Source organism: Malaya genurostris, chromosome 3 (assembly GCF_030247185.1).
Source record: "Malaya genurostris strain Urasoe2022 chromosome 3, Malgen_1.1, whole genome shotgun sequence".
Taxonomy (NCBI): Eukaryota; Metazoa; Arthropoda; class Insecta; order Diptera; family Culicidae; genus Malaya; species Malaya genurostris.
Genome location: NC_080572.1, coordinates 38,551,631 through 38,566,197, shown reverse-complemented (window position 1 = coordinate 38,566,197; position 14,567 = coordinate 38,551,631). Strand labels below are relative to the sequence as shown.

The 14,567-nt window shown below is 35.5% G+C and overlaps 1 protein-coding gene across 3 annotated transcripts in view; it reads left to right on the top strand.

Moving 5' to 3' along the window:
* Positions 1 to 14,567, top strand: part of LOC131437783 (uncharacterized) — a 215,709-nt gene that overhangs the window by 163,135 nt on the left and 38,007 nt on the right. The gene's annotated exons all lie outside the window — the stretch shown is intronic.

Here is a 14,567-nt window from a genome sequence, read left to right as displayed (position 1 = left end):
AATTTTCAACAAAAAAAATCGACACTTTTGCGCTCACCGACTACCGAGGCTCAACTAAGGCTTGTATCTAATGCTCGGGTCTACTTATGAAGAAACTAGCCGATGGGATATGGCATTTAGTATTGGAGTTATTGCGAGGGGCCATTTTCGCCCCGGTCTTCATTATAAAATGCCAAACTGAGAAAAAGCTATCGGAACCCGTCCTGTCTCTGCGGTAGTTATTTCGGATTTTTTGATTTCATAGTTGTATTTGTCAACCGTTTTCACAATCTATTTTTCTCGTTAGATATTGATAAAACGAATTTTATTTCTCTTCGCGCTCCGTCGTCGACTCATTATTGCATAGCAGGTTTTATTGAACTTGTTTCAAACTTTTGAAAAGCATTGCCAATGTCAAATTATGAAAAGGTAAAAGCCCTGACAAATGGCACATAAAAACGAAGGTGAGAAATTTTGTTATATTTATTCAAACCAGATGACAATTACTGATTGTCATAAACATTCCGATTCCCTGCCAGAGTATTAGTCTTCACCATAAATTAAGTTCATAGCACAGCAATTTCAAGGAGGACAACTAAATAATTTTCTCACATAAAAAGTATCGGTTCATTTTTGTGATAATGACATAAAATCGTTGCCACAAAATGTCCGCTGAGCAAAATTATCATAAACGACTAATAAATTTTCTATTTTTACGAGCAAATTTCTATTCCGACAGCGACGCGCATTGCCTTGCAACATAAAAATTACTTGCTTGTTTGAGGTTAGGTCGTTCAAACCTTCTTGAAGGTGCAGAATAGAGCAGCAGTTCTCCCACAATGAATATAAGACTAATTTGTTGAATCGTTGGTCGCCCAGCTTCATGGTGCTATTATTGCGCGCGTTGTTTTTATTGTGACCCCGGCTAACCTGCTGAATGACGGATAAATCCACCGACAGACAGTCAGTAGTGGCATACAGCATCGACAGAATTTTGTTTTTCGACACTCCGGAGATCCGTCACGGTCACACACACACACACCAAATCTGCTTACCCAACAAAACCGACATAATAACGGAATAAATCAATGAAACGTTTTGTTCGCCAAGGATGCTTTCTCGTGTGTCAATGCACGGGGAAGGGAGCACGGAGGCTAAGTTTGAGAACTCGCTTTCGATGCATGGTCTCGTGACGAATGGGATTACTTGCGACGACAACAACGACGACCAGAACGACGATGATTCGTTTGACAGCAATTTATTGTAGGGCCTGGAGTAGCTGACATTGTTTCTTCTTGATGCGGTGTAAATTATCCGTTCTTCTCTCGATGGGGTTGTTGTGTCATGATGGGCATGAGTAATGCAATGCCGGACCGTCGTCCACAGATCCAACTCTTAAGCGCCGTTGGCCGAGATCTTGCGGATTTGTTAATTAAGCCAAATTTGCATGTATAATCGAATCGCGTAAATTCAAGTGAGTATTCGGGGTTGCATAAATATTAATGTTTCCAGCTATGGCACTGTTGGCACACTGGGGATTTGTCCAACTAACTGCAATTCACTTCGTGTGCGCATGATTAAGTAGCGGTTCGATTTATGACCATTACCTATTTGAATTTGAACCACTGTTCGTGCATCCGTCAAGTGGGCGGCAGTACTTCTACACATCATAATCGGAAATCAATTAACAAAAAATTGCACAAGAAGACATACGATTGGTTGACATTATACCTTTTCGAGTTGTGAGTATATTAATCTCAATGATTCATCGGACGACCATCACATATCATAGCCTGTAAACCCTTCCTGTGATTGTCCTCATCGACTGGTTTCGGTGTAAGCTCCAAAATTCAATCAACAGAAATAATAACCGAGTAAAGTTTACGTTTCAAAACTATTCTCATACCATAACCATATAAATAAATATCAAAGAAATAACAGCAAAAGTATAACCAGCACGCGCGTGCAGAGACCCTTTTTGCATGATCGATATATTAAAGAAAATTAATTGCTTTTCGGCCAACGGCAGTCAACCACCCATCTCCCCGTGAAGTGTCTCGTGTCGAAGGAGGTAGAGAGCCGAGAAAGTGTCTGGAAGGTGTTCCGCAATGAAAAAGAGTTGACAGCTGGGTGATTATATTCAATTATGTCGCTCAACTAAATATCCTGCTGCCATGCACTACGTTGACCAACACCGCTCGCCGCCGCGACTCTATCAAGGTCGACATTTCAACGCTAATTGACAAAACAGAATTAGCTGATCGATGTTTCGCTGCTGCGCGATGAGAGCACTAACAGATTGGTGGTTGATGAAGGTAATTAGGTTTTTGGTGATGGCAATCGACTGATGCCTAGTAATTGATACACAATGTACCGAGTGATTAAATGGAAAAAAATATTCGAAAGATTTCTGTAGTACAACCATGTCTTCATTCACCAATATCTCAAAATAATTAAAAAACCTATTGGTGTGATAATGCCTTTCTCTTTCATCGGCATAGTCTTATGAAAATATTTTTTATCTTTTTATTGAGATAATTACTGGCACTAGTTGGAGCTCATGTTTGACACACATTCTTTCAGATTGATTCGGGTAGTTCACAAAAACATTCAGCGTTTATGTCACATATTCGGTAATATTTCTCAGACCAAGCGTATCAGCAGTAATCCAATTTGAATCTGAAATAAGTATACGGATAGAAAAAGAATATTTTACCGATTGCGTCTCTTGTACGATTATATCTTCGAAGCACAGCTCAATTTTAGTTTCAAACGAGACTAAAATTATTTATATCGGTTAATCAATATACAAAATTAGGAGGCAATGAGTTTTGACATTTACATCTATGCCACTATAAGTACTTAGTCAACGAAGTCTTCAGTTGAACAAGTTTATTGAGAATCGACGCGCTTCGCTCAGAAAAAAACCTATGTCATTATATCACCATAAGTAAAAGCCATTTGAAATTCATACCTGTTTGTTTTATGAACCAATAGTTTCCAACTATCCTAAGTTTGTTGAAATCGGTTAAACCATCTTTGAGAAAGTTGAGCGGGAAAAAGCCAGCGCGTTTTGTCGGCTACGGCACTTATATCAGAAAATCTCTGGAACCAAAATGTATCCGAATGTGCTGAATTTGTGTCAGTTGCTTTTGCGTACAAGATACACTATGGTTTCTTTTTACGCGGGGGTTACGCACCGTGTCCAAAAAAATCCGTGTAAAACAAAACCGTGTGAATTGCGGAAACCGTGCGAAAAAAAAACCGCGTGAAAAATTGGACGTAATCATTCCAAAAACCGGAGATTTGATAATTTGTTTGTTTTGTCCTTGTTAAAATATATCTTTTACTTCATAATAAAAACTGAAGTTACGAAAAGGGTCTAGTCATCTTTGATAAAACCCATTGGATGACAAGTTAAAATTAGAACACTTAGGAGACGCGTTGCCTGGTAGGTAAATTAATCTAAATAACTTATGCCCATTGTATAATGTATTACGAGTTTTCAAAAGATTCAAAAGAACGTGGGTACTACACTTTCCCTATAAATAAAGCTTGAGAAAAAGCTCTTTTACATTGCAGAGGTGCGATGTGTAGTAAACACTAACGATCTTAATAGTCATTTTTAACGACATAAACTGAGTGGAAAGACATGGGTATTGGATGAAGATCTATGCACGCATCGACAGAATTGGAGGGAAAGAATTCATAGAGAGATGAATACGGATCAAATCAGAAAAGGTATTACTATGTGACATGCTGAATCAACTCACTCCATAGGCGTAGATAATAATACTGCTAGAGCTATATCATTCAAAGTGGTACAAAATACTGTACTGCTAGATATGATTAAAAGTTGAAAAGATTAGTAAATCCGACTAGTTCTTCAACTCCTCGAAATGTTCGATGATATCAATGACGATTCTGACAATATATCGAGCGAAGGAGACGTTGACGTGCAATTTACGATAGGGCTTGAAGATCTGAAGACTGATCAATCATTTTATGGAACGACAGTCAATACTCTCGTGAATTGTTGAATGAGTGGTTTTGGTTAACTTTCAAACTTTTTTTTTCTTCATAAATACGTTTATTTCTTAAGGCAGTTTACATAAGTTTTTCTTCGCCGTAGCATCACTTTTACATAAAATTCTTATCCTAATTTAATTCTAACATAGTCACAACGATTTGAATTTATTAAAACATATTCCTCTTATTACTTAAATATCATCTTAGGTAATTCGTCATTAATTATGAAATCTACTCGGAAATATTATTTGAACCAAACGATTAACTTCTATAAATTATAAACGTTCAAACTTTAAATTAAATCGTTTTCTTACAGATAACCTGTTAATTTTTTTTTATTTTTTCTATATATTATATATATTTTGAAATATTCTAGTGTTCATTACCTGTCAAACATTCTGGTCGATTTCATCGATGCTAATTTGTAATCGAATTTCTTTCAGCTCTAATATTATCGTCCCAGCTCGATACAACCGTGATCGCTATGTCAAAATTCTTCCTTATTCGAAACGAATTACAACTCGTCCACGAATAATGGATGTGACAGTTATATAACGAGATAGCAATCGATTTTGGCATTCTGTCTGCGGATCATAAAAATAGAAATAAAAAAACATTATCCGTACACCGTAAAGTCAGTCGGTTGGTCACTTCGACACGCCTCTCTCCGACCGGTATCCGGTGCAGTGCAGGCAGCATCATTAACAGTCTCTGCCAGGCAGCAGCAGTTAAGAATAATGACGATATAGAAATAGGAAAGGGGTGTAAAAGTGGACAAAGCATCATTGTTTACTGGCTGTTGAAAATACGGCTTTGAAAGTGCCATTAGTGGAGAGAACACTAAAAGATTATGTTTGACAGGTGCTATTATTGTTCACTATCGCTTGAAATAAATCGGATTGCTTTTGAGTTTCCTGGAAACGTTGAATCATCATTTTTTACCTTCGACTTGAACGCATCTCAACTGTTTGTTTGTGTTTTATTTGTACAACTGAAATAACTTGATTTTGCCACGATGGTTAGCAAAAGAGACCCAACCTTAATAACAGCATAATCCGTACTAACGTGAATCAATGAGAATATCTGTCGTTTAGCAGCTCTCGATATTCATCGCTTTGATCTGAAGGTTGAATGTTGCAATACCATTTTCTTCAGTTCTGACAAATACTTGCACTACTAAAAATCAACACGGCATATACCAATATCATAAGATGTCATTTTGAAGTCTTGCAAAAGAAATACTTATATGTATTTTCAGTAGTCTTCATATTCCTTCTTCACGATTGTGGTGAAATTAAGTGTCAAACATATATAAAAAGATTTGAACAAAATGGTGGCACGAATCTTGGTGGAGAAGATTGGAACAAGTTTTGTTGACAAAAGCTAAGTCTTGGCATTACATTCCTTTTGTGGAATTTGGCCTTTCTGTTTCAACAGACTTCGCAGCCGATTCTTAGTGTACAGAATCATTGCATGGCTAGTACTATGGATCCTACTGACACTAAGAATCCTTCCAGGTCGGGGCTCGTCCTATGCGTCCTATGCATTGAACCGCCAACCTGGGACGTTTTGTTGACAGTAAGTCCAAATAAATTGTTAGTGATTTAATACAACGTAGTAGCCAGAGATAGTTACTATTTGCACAGAAAACAGATATACTGACCTGCATATGAACTTTGTGTAAAATTGGCTGATGTCACCGCGATCGAATCTATTTTGGGCATATATGACAGTAGTGAGCTCCTTGTTTCCAACGTATAGCAAATTTAAAATTTACGCAGATTTTTGAAAAGTTTTGTTCGAGCCTATATATTTTATATCTGTGCTCTCGGTTTATTTTAATTTCTGTTAATTACTAAACCGTTCCCACGTTCATCTCTAAACTCTTTGACAATGATATCTTCGAATATCGATTAGTACGGGGAACTTAATGAAATTTTACATGATCGCAACACAATAATCGGAACAAAAACTTACTTTTACACACTTTTGTGAAATTCATCAAAAACAAAATCATTTTTAGTATGCCACGAAGGAATTTTTCATTAGTCAACGAAAACGAAAATAATTATTCTGCTTCAAATGAAAAAAAAATTCCATTAAATAAATCATATTTACTTTGTTATTTCAATCTTTATATCTAACTAATAACATTTCAATGACAAATGTGTTTGCTATTAAAATGTATTCCGCGTGGGTATTAAGTGTTAAATCTGTTGTGATCAAAGTATTGTCATTAGTTTATGTGCATTTGTCTTTGGTACTTGGGCGATGGCCTTAAACAAATTAAACGAAATCTAACAAACGAGCGAACCTGCGTTTCTGTTACTTCTTCATATGTAAGACAAGCTAAACAGCATGAATCATCAGCATAAAACATGTAGAAGGATTATTATTGTTATTACTATTATTATTCCGAATTTCTATCAACCGCAGCACCGTCTTATACCAATATCACACACCAGTAGCAGACATCCGTACCCGTTTCGATTTCGATTTCGATTTTCGATCACACGAAATAGAACAAAGTACGCATCGTTTGTTTTGTGTTTGCTTCTTCTTTCGGTGCTGTACATATTGTCCATCAATATGGCGAATTGAAAACTTTGTCCTGTAACTGCGGAACCGGAAATCGGATCAGGATGAAATTTCACAGTAGCTTTAAAGATAATATGAGCTTTAATCCAAATCAAGATTTGTGAAAATAGGTGCAAGCATCCAGAGGAAATCTAAGTGTGCTCTATTTTTAGAGTTTTTTCCAACACTTTCAGTGCTTCTGGAACAAGAAAAGGGGAGACCAGTAGTGCCAAATGAAGTTTATGTGCCCACAAACTTACAAGTTCTGCAATCTAGAAGAATTCATCAGACAGTTCTATGGAATTTGTACCTGTTTTTGACTATCGTTCGTGAAAAAATCCTAATGGAATTAGTAATTTTCCACATATCACACTTTAGTTTCGGAAATGGAAGTCGGATCCGGATAAACCGGTCTACAAATTTTCAGGGAACTATAAAACCTTTCATTTGAATCTTAATCGGTTTTAGAGAAAATTGAGTGCACACTTTTTCTTTAATTTGCACTTTTACCATATAACTCCGGAACCGGAAGTCGGATCCAAATGAAATTCAATAGCAGGCTATGGCACCATAAAACTTTTCATTTGAATCTAAGTTTGTGAAAATCGGTTCAGTCATCTCTGAAAAAAGTGAGTGCATATTTTTTATATTTTTTTGGTACATATCATCTTATATCTCCGGATCCGGAAGTCGGATCGGGATAAAATTCAATAGCAGGCTATCGGACCATGAGACCTTTCATTTGAATCGTAGTTTGTGAAAATCGGTTCAGCCGACTCCAAGAAAAGTGATTGCATATTTTTGTTACATATATACACACATAACACACACACACACACACACACACACACACACACATACACACACACTCACACGGACGGACATTTGCTCAGTTCGTGGAGCTGAGTCGAATGGTTTATAAAATTCGTCCATCCGGGCCTCGGTTAAAAAGTCGATTTTCACAGTGATTGCATAACCTTTATATATGAGAAAGGCAAAAAATGAAAGGAAGAAGTTTTTTGTCCAAGTGCACAGAAATTAAGGGACTTTGACTTTTGGTACAGTTAGGACAGCTTATGATGCGGTTCAGTTTTTACCGCGCCTGACAAACCCATCAATTGTCCTTGGATCTTGCATCAGGACGTAGAAATGTCTTTTACAGTAACCAGTACGATCGTCACATTCGTACGATGAATAGTGAATGTGCTGGATTCAAATTTCTCCAAATGACAGATTTGCATTGTTCCCTTAATGCAATATGCGTTTCGCCATCAATTACTTGTTCAACACGAACTGGATTTCGCTATGCCATCACTCATGTTTCAATTATTTTCCAAGCAGGCCTTTTGTTTCCTTTTTTTTGCAATATTCTACTGTCTTTCACTGTTCGAAGGACGACGTGATGTGTAGATCATTCCTTTGCATACGAAAAGCTGGAAGTGCTGTTGATGTTGCGGTGGCCGATGGTAATTAATTCTGTGCTAATCCGAGAATAGCTGGGAGGAAACATTCCGTCATCGATGAGAAAACCTGAGCCATCTCCGTTCCGTTCTGAACGATGATGGAGCTGACGAGAGCACTTACACATTCCGCGGTTGCGGTGGATTGGGGTTGGCTGGAAAATATTGATAATATGGAGATAAGGTAAAAGAAGTCTTTATCGTGAGCGATTTTTGTGTGGTGTGAGGCGTTTTGAGAGTTGCGGTTTCTCATTCTGAGTTGATGTTATTACGTTCTGCAACCTTTTTTATTCGTTTTTCATGCAGGCCTAGTTTAGATTAGTTATTTAAACAATTGTGATATGGAATACTGGCGACAACTAGTTATTGTACCATATTGCACGGTAGAGCGCTAGTTACTCGATATCTTTTGATGAATCGGTGCTATCGTTATGGTATAAATAATAAATTAAACGCGGTTGGTATTCAATCAAACGGCCCTTGATTGAGTGGAATGATTTTTTTGTTTATTCAGATTTTAATTACACACGAGCAAATACTACTATTAAAATTGTCAAACAAATGATCAAAGTAATGTAACATTTACTCAGAGAGCAAAAAAATATCCAAACTTCAAAAAGGTATAAAATTATAAAATTATCATTCTCTATTATTGAATTATGATTATTATTTTTCTTTCGCCATTATTTTATGAATAAGTTTAGCTTGGAAACTCTCGTATGAACCGTCATGATAACTTAGTTATGAAAAATCCATCGAGCAATCGTGAGCATTCCCGGGCGCATTCGTTTTTTAACAGTGAAGAAGATTCAGGAAAAACGTGCTGAAAAAAATAATCTAAAAATTTTATTGAATCAGTTGTACATGGACAATTTCCGGTTTTTTGAAAGAGCAAAATGAGTTAAATGTGGTTAAAATTCCTCGTATCATGAACTGGTTTGATTTTTGTTCTGCTGAAATTCTAGCGTGACGAAGCAAACCATTGCTGCGTATTTTTGACATGATGGTCTTCTTTGTAGAGCAGAACGGGGTGAGGCAGTCACTTCTTACCTTTTTATATAAATATAAAAAATAGGTGTAGCATTCGCTCTAACTTTAAAAAAATTTCCGAGGCCCGTAGGGCTGAGTGATATATACTAATCGATTCAACTCGACGAACATAGCAAATGTCTGTATGTGTGTGCAAAAAGGAAAGGTCTTCCTGGAAGTATTTACGCTATTGATTTTGTTTTTAGATCTGATGATTACTTTCCGAGAGTTTTATGGAAAATACTGCAGTTTTTTGACAATATCTGACACAATTGGCCAATATATGTGACCTAATATGTTTTGGGACTTATATTCTACACGGTAATAGCTATCCAGCCATAGATTGTTAGAATGCGTTAATTTTTCACGGAGATGTCGATGTTTTGTTGTAAGCGACTTTTCCTGCTATCCCAGTGCACTTTGGTCCCAATTTCACCAAAACGTGTTTTTTGTTTAGGCTTCAGAAGTTGATTTTGGAACCTAAATTCCTTCCAAAATATTTTTTTATTGGAATTGTCCCCTTCTTCTAATTAAAATTGTTAGTAATCCACCAAGAAGTAAGATTGAAGTTATAATTTGCCTGTATGGCGTGATAGAGAATTCATTTTTCGGGAGAAGTTGTGGACCACATTATTACAAGAAAACATGCCAAACACATGAACTCTTTGAAATGGATTATTGTCGGATTATTGTTTTTATTTTCTATACAGATTAAAAAAAATAGGTTTAGAATTCGCTCAAACTTTCAAAAACAAAATTGATTACTTTGAATTCGGGTTCTACTGACAATAGCACGATAGGTTGCAATAAATGATGAAACATTATCGGATGGGCTGTTACTTATAATCCATTTCGCACCCTCTCATTCTGCTACTAACGCATACGATAATAGCACGAAGTAGACACCGTTCTATTGATCAAATGTCATCACGGGAAGGCATGAGTTATAAACTTGTGAGCACTTCGTAATCACATCTTATGACAAGCTTCCGGAATTACAAGATGATGTGTATTAAAAAGTGAAAAAAATGTCATTCGAAGATGGCTTAGCCGATTTTCCCCATCTTAGATTTAACTGAAAGGTCTTCAGATTCGGCTTCCTAGCATTCGCTCAAATTTTGGATTACTTTGGAATTTCGAGACTCGCAATGTGTCACATACCAATCGATTCAACTCGACGAACTGAGCAAATGTCTGTGTGTGCCGGCTGGACCGATTTTGACCAAACTACCTGCAAATGAAAGGTCTTCCTGGAAGTATGTACGTTATAGTTTTCGATTTTGGATCTGGTTATCACCTTCCGAATAATACAAACTTTGCAGATTTTTAACAATATCAATCACAGTAGACCTTGAGAACTAAATATGGTTTCAAATTTAGGTCAAACAAGTAAGAGGCCCTTATTACCGTTCTCACTTCCACTTTCACATTCACTTCACTTACATGTCACTTCACTTGTTTCCACCTATTACCAGTATCACGTATAGTGAAGTGATCACTGTGGTGGAAAAAACTAATGTTTTCAACAAAATGTTGGTGGCGTGATGTTTATTATGACATCAAGTTCATCCAAATAATTACTTTTGCCTTTGAAGCGACTTCCGTACTGAGGACCTAAACTCACGTCACTCGATTTTCACCGTGAATAAGGGTCACAATCACTTTACTTGGTTTTCACCGTGTAGTGATACCGGTAATAAGGGCCAGAATCAGTCATCTATTCATGGATGTATCTATATTTTTGTGTTGTCGATTTTCCGCCATATCCCAATGGTAGGAGTTTTGGACGAAGCATTTTTATTCTTTTTATTTATTTATTGTTGAATTATTTTATTTATCTGTCGTTAATCAAGAGTAGAGCGTAGGATTACAACAATCGTCTTAAATTAGTAAACTGTTGTAATAGATCACTAAATAATGTATAATTTAGTATGAGTTAGATGATAATAATAAGCTAAACGAATAGAATTGAAATATCGTTTTAGTTTGTTTTTTTTTGTCATTGTGAAGTCGACAGCTTCTGAATGCTTGTTGTATACAGCCATGAAATGATTTATTGGTCCATTTTTTGCATAGTTTGTTCGCTGGTGGTTTGTAATAAAAATGTTTCGATTTCTCAAAGGCCGAGGTGGTATGTAAAAATTTAGTTTGGACAGGAGTTCACTGCGATTCGAGACAATGTCATTTACAAATGAAACCATTGAAAATTTTCTGCGTTCTTTTAATATTTGAATACTGGTCAGCATACTGCGGGCTTTATAGGACGGAAGAGGAAGTCTTGTCCAACCTAATTTACGGAGAGCAAATAATACAAATTGTTTTTGAACTGATTCTATTCGATCTCCCCATGTGATTGAGTAAGGTGACCAAACTAAGCTACAGTATTCTAGTACTGATCGAACATAAGCAATGTATAATATTTTGGTTATATATAGATCGTGAAAACAGTAACAAAATCGTTTTATGAATCCTAACATGTTATTGGCTCTGTTTATGATTGTATTATAATGGTCAACAAAAGTCTTTTTGGAATCTAGTATTATTCCTAAGTCCCTAATTCCATAAGAGACAAAATTAATAATTAGAAGCAATATTCAATACAATCGTTTCTGAGTGATTGAAAGATTCGATACATTAGTCATCAGAATAGTATTTTAAACATTAAACATTATATTGGAAATTATACATTTTCTTCCTATTCAAAATGATGGTCCATACATTTCATTGAAAAAACGAAATTTTTATAAAACTCAAATATATTCAAGAGAATGTGTATACTAATTAAAATTATCCTGTTTATTCCAATGAATATTTTGCCCTATTTATTTTAATAACACAATAGATTACCATTCTTTTTAGTCACATCTTTTGAAAGATAAACGAATGTTGATGCAGAAAACATGTAGATCGATAAAAAAAAGATATCATCTCACTGCTTGGTAGAAAAAGCGCATATTTTCCTAAATAACCATGTGATGAATCTATTCTTTGAATTAGTTAATAAATTTCTCTTGTTTGTAGATCATGATAATCTATGACTTGTCAGGTTTTTATGAAATCAAATTCAAATAAAAAGGCAGTCCCATACAAATCCGATAAAGGTAAAAACCGCCGCAAAAAGTTATAAAAATGACTTTTAAGATGGTCTCAAAACTTTTTCAATTTGCAGTTCATATTAGTTTTTGGTTGAATGATCCGAATTTCACTATACCGCTATAAAGTTTTCTCATATATTATTGAATTGATTTTCATTGGCTTAAATAAATGTAGTATTATGCAAAAAAAATCATATACCATTCGACTCAGTTCGTGGAGTACGCAAAATGTTTGTGTGTGTTTGTATGTGTGTATGTGCGTATGTGTGTATAAAACGTTTTTTGCACTCACTTTTCTGGGAGATGGCTGAACCGATTTTCATAAACTTAGATTCAAATGAAAGGTCTTGTGGTCTCATACAAAATTTCTGAATGTTATTTGGATCCGATCTCCAGTTTCGGAGTTATGGGGTAAAATGTGCAAAAAAATGAAAATATGTGTTCTAACTTTTCTCACAGATGGTGCGACCGATTTTCACTAACTTAGGTTCAAATGAAAGGTCTTGTGGTCCCGTACGTAATTCCTGAATTTCATCCGGATCCGAAAATATAGGGTAAAGTGTGTTAAAAATTTTATACCAACGCTGAAAAGGGCGAAGAACCGTAAAAAAATTTCTTTAAATTTTAATTTCTAAATCGACCTCAAATCTTTTCCAATTGATAGTTTTATCAGTAGACGGTCGAACAAATCTATTTCGGTTATTCTTTTAAGGTGAAATGTAGCGTTATAAAATGCGCGCACAATTTTATCCGCTTCAGTTGAACGAACCGTCGCACAAAGCATACCAAGAAAAACGGACACATAGAAACAAGAACTTTTTTCAATGATTGAGCGCAGAGGGTTTACCTCTTGTTATGTTGACTTGTAAAAAATTTCTCAATTAGGAAAGTAATTCCAAGACTTCCAAACCCAGACATTTTCCTGGTGTGGATTCAGTATTCTCCCAATACGGCTCCGCCATTCCTTGGCTGCGAAGTCTGTTGAAACAAATGGTCATATTCAACATAAAATGTAATACCAAGACTTTGCTTTGCTTGACGACGTTTATTCGAGTTGTTTATTATTATTGTTTGTATCACAGGTTAATGAACGATAATGCTTGGCTTGTATTCATTTCATTCAGTAGCTTGTCAATGATGAAGTTATAGTTTTGCTATAAAAATTGCTACAATCTAAAATAATACCTGTTATACGATATTACACAGCCAAGCTTTATAGCTTCAGCAACATCAATGCATTGAACTCAACAGAATTGGACATTATTAGCATTATAAATGACAGTTACTTAGAAAATAAACGTTTTATTACAATACCCATTTTATTGTATTCAACTCGTTTTTATTTCAACACAAAATCCAATGCTGCATAAATTCGCGTCATTATTTTATATGTAATTTTTGCTCACGATATAATGCCACCGTGCCCACCGTGCATTTCTCACACCACCTCAATACGAAACAGTAGCGCGCAAGCAATAAAAAAATGCGGAAAAGTTTATGTAAACTTTTTTAAATTTCGGTTGTTTTAGCTAATATTTTATAATTTTGAGTTGCATTTTCAGATTCTTTGTGAAATTCTGCTACAAACACTACTTTTCACTTCTAAAATCATCCCCGTGGAACGGAACAGTAACCGTTTATACATTTCAAAAACCAATTACGGCTCGGCAAAGCAAAATTTCAAAATTCTAAGAATACCTAGTTATGATAAATTTGATTTCAAAAACTTAAGTGTTTTTGGTTTTTCGAAAATCGATCTAGTTTTTGAATAATTGATCAAAAACGCGATTTTCGCATTCCGCTACATTTCACCTTAAGAATCGAAGAAAATTATTTTGAAGCATACCAGAGTATTATATATGATAGTATGATTGATATGAGAAAGGCATCATTACACCACTAGGTGGATTAGAACAGTTTTTTTTTAATTTGTAGTATTTATCACATAGGAGATAATGAATAATATGAGAAAGGCATCACCACAGCACTAGGTGGATTGAAACAGTTTTTTCGTCAACTATTGATAGTGTAATGAGCGCATCAAAAATTAAAGCCGAACCCTGTTAAGATCCCGCATTCCTAATAACTGTTCAATATTCCCATAAACTGTTGAATTGATAGGGAAACTTCATATCAGCCAATAAGTAGCGCAAGCACGTGTCGTATTTCGATAGCACCAATGAAAGGGTTCAGGAACCCGCATCGAAAATTTTCACTGTTTTTCTCGCACTTTGAGTTGGTATGTAACTTACGTTCATCTCAGATTTTGACGCAAGTTATGATAGTTGAAGAAATTAGAACGATTCACTCGATTAAAATCACAATTCATTACAATTTCATAGCTACTGAATAATTTTCAATGTGAACTACAAACAAAACAAAAGAACGGTGCGAACCT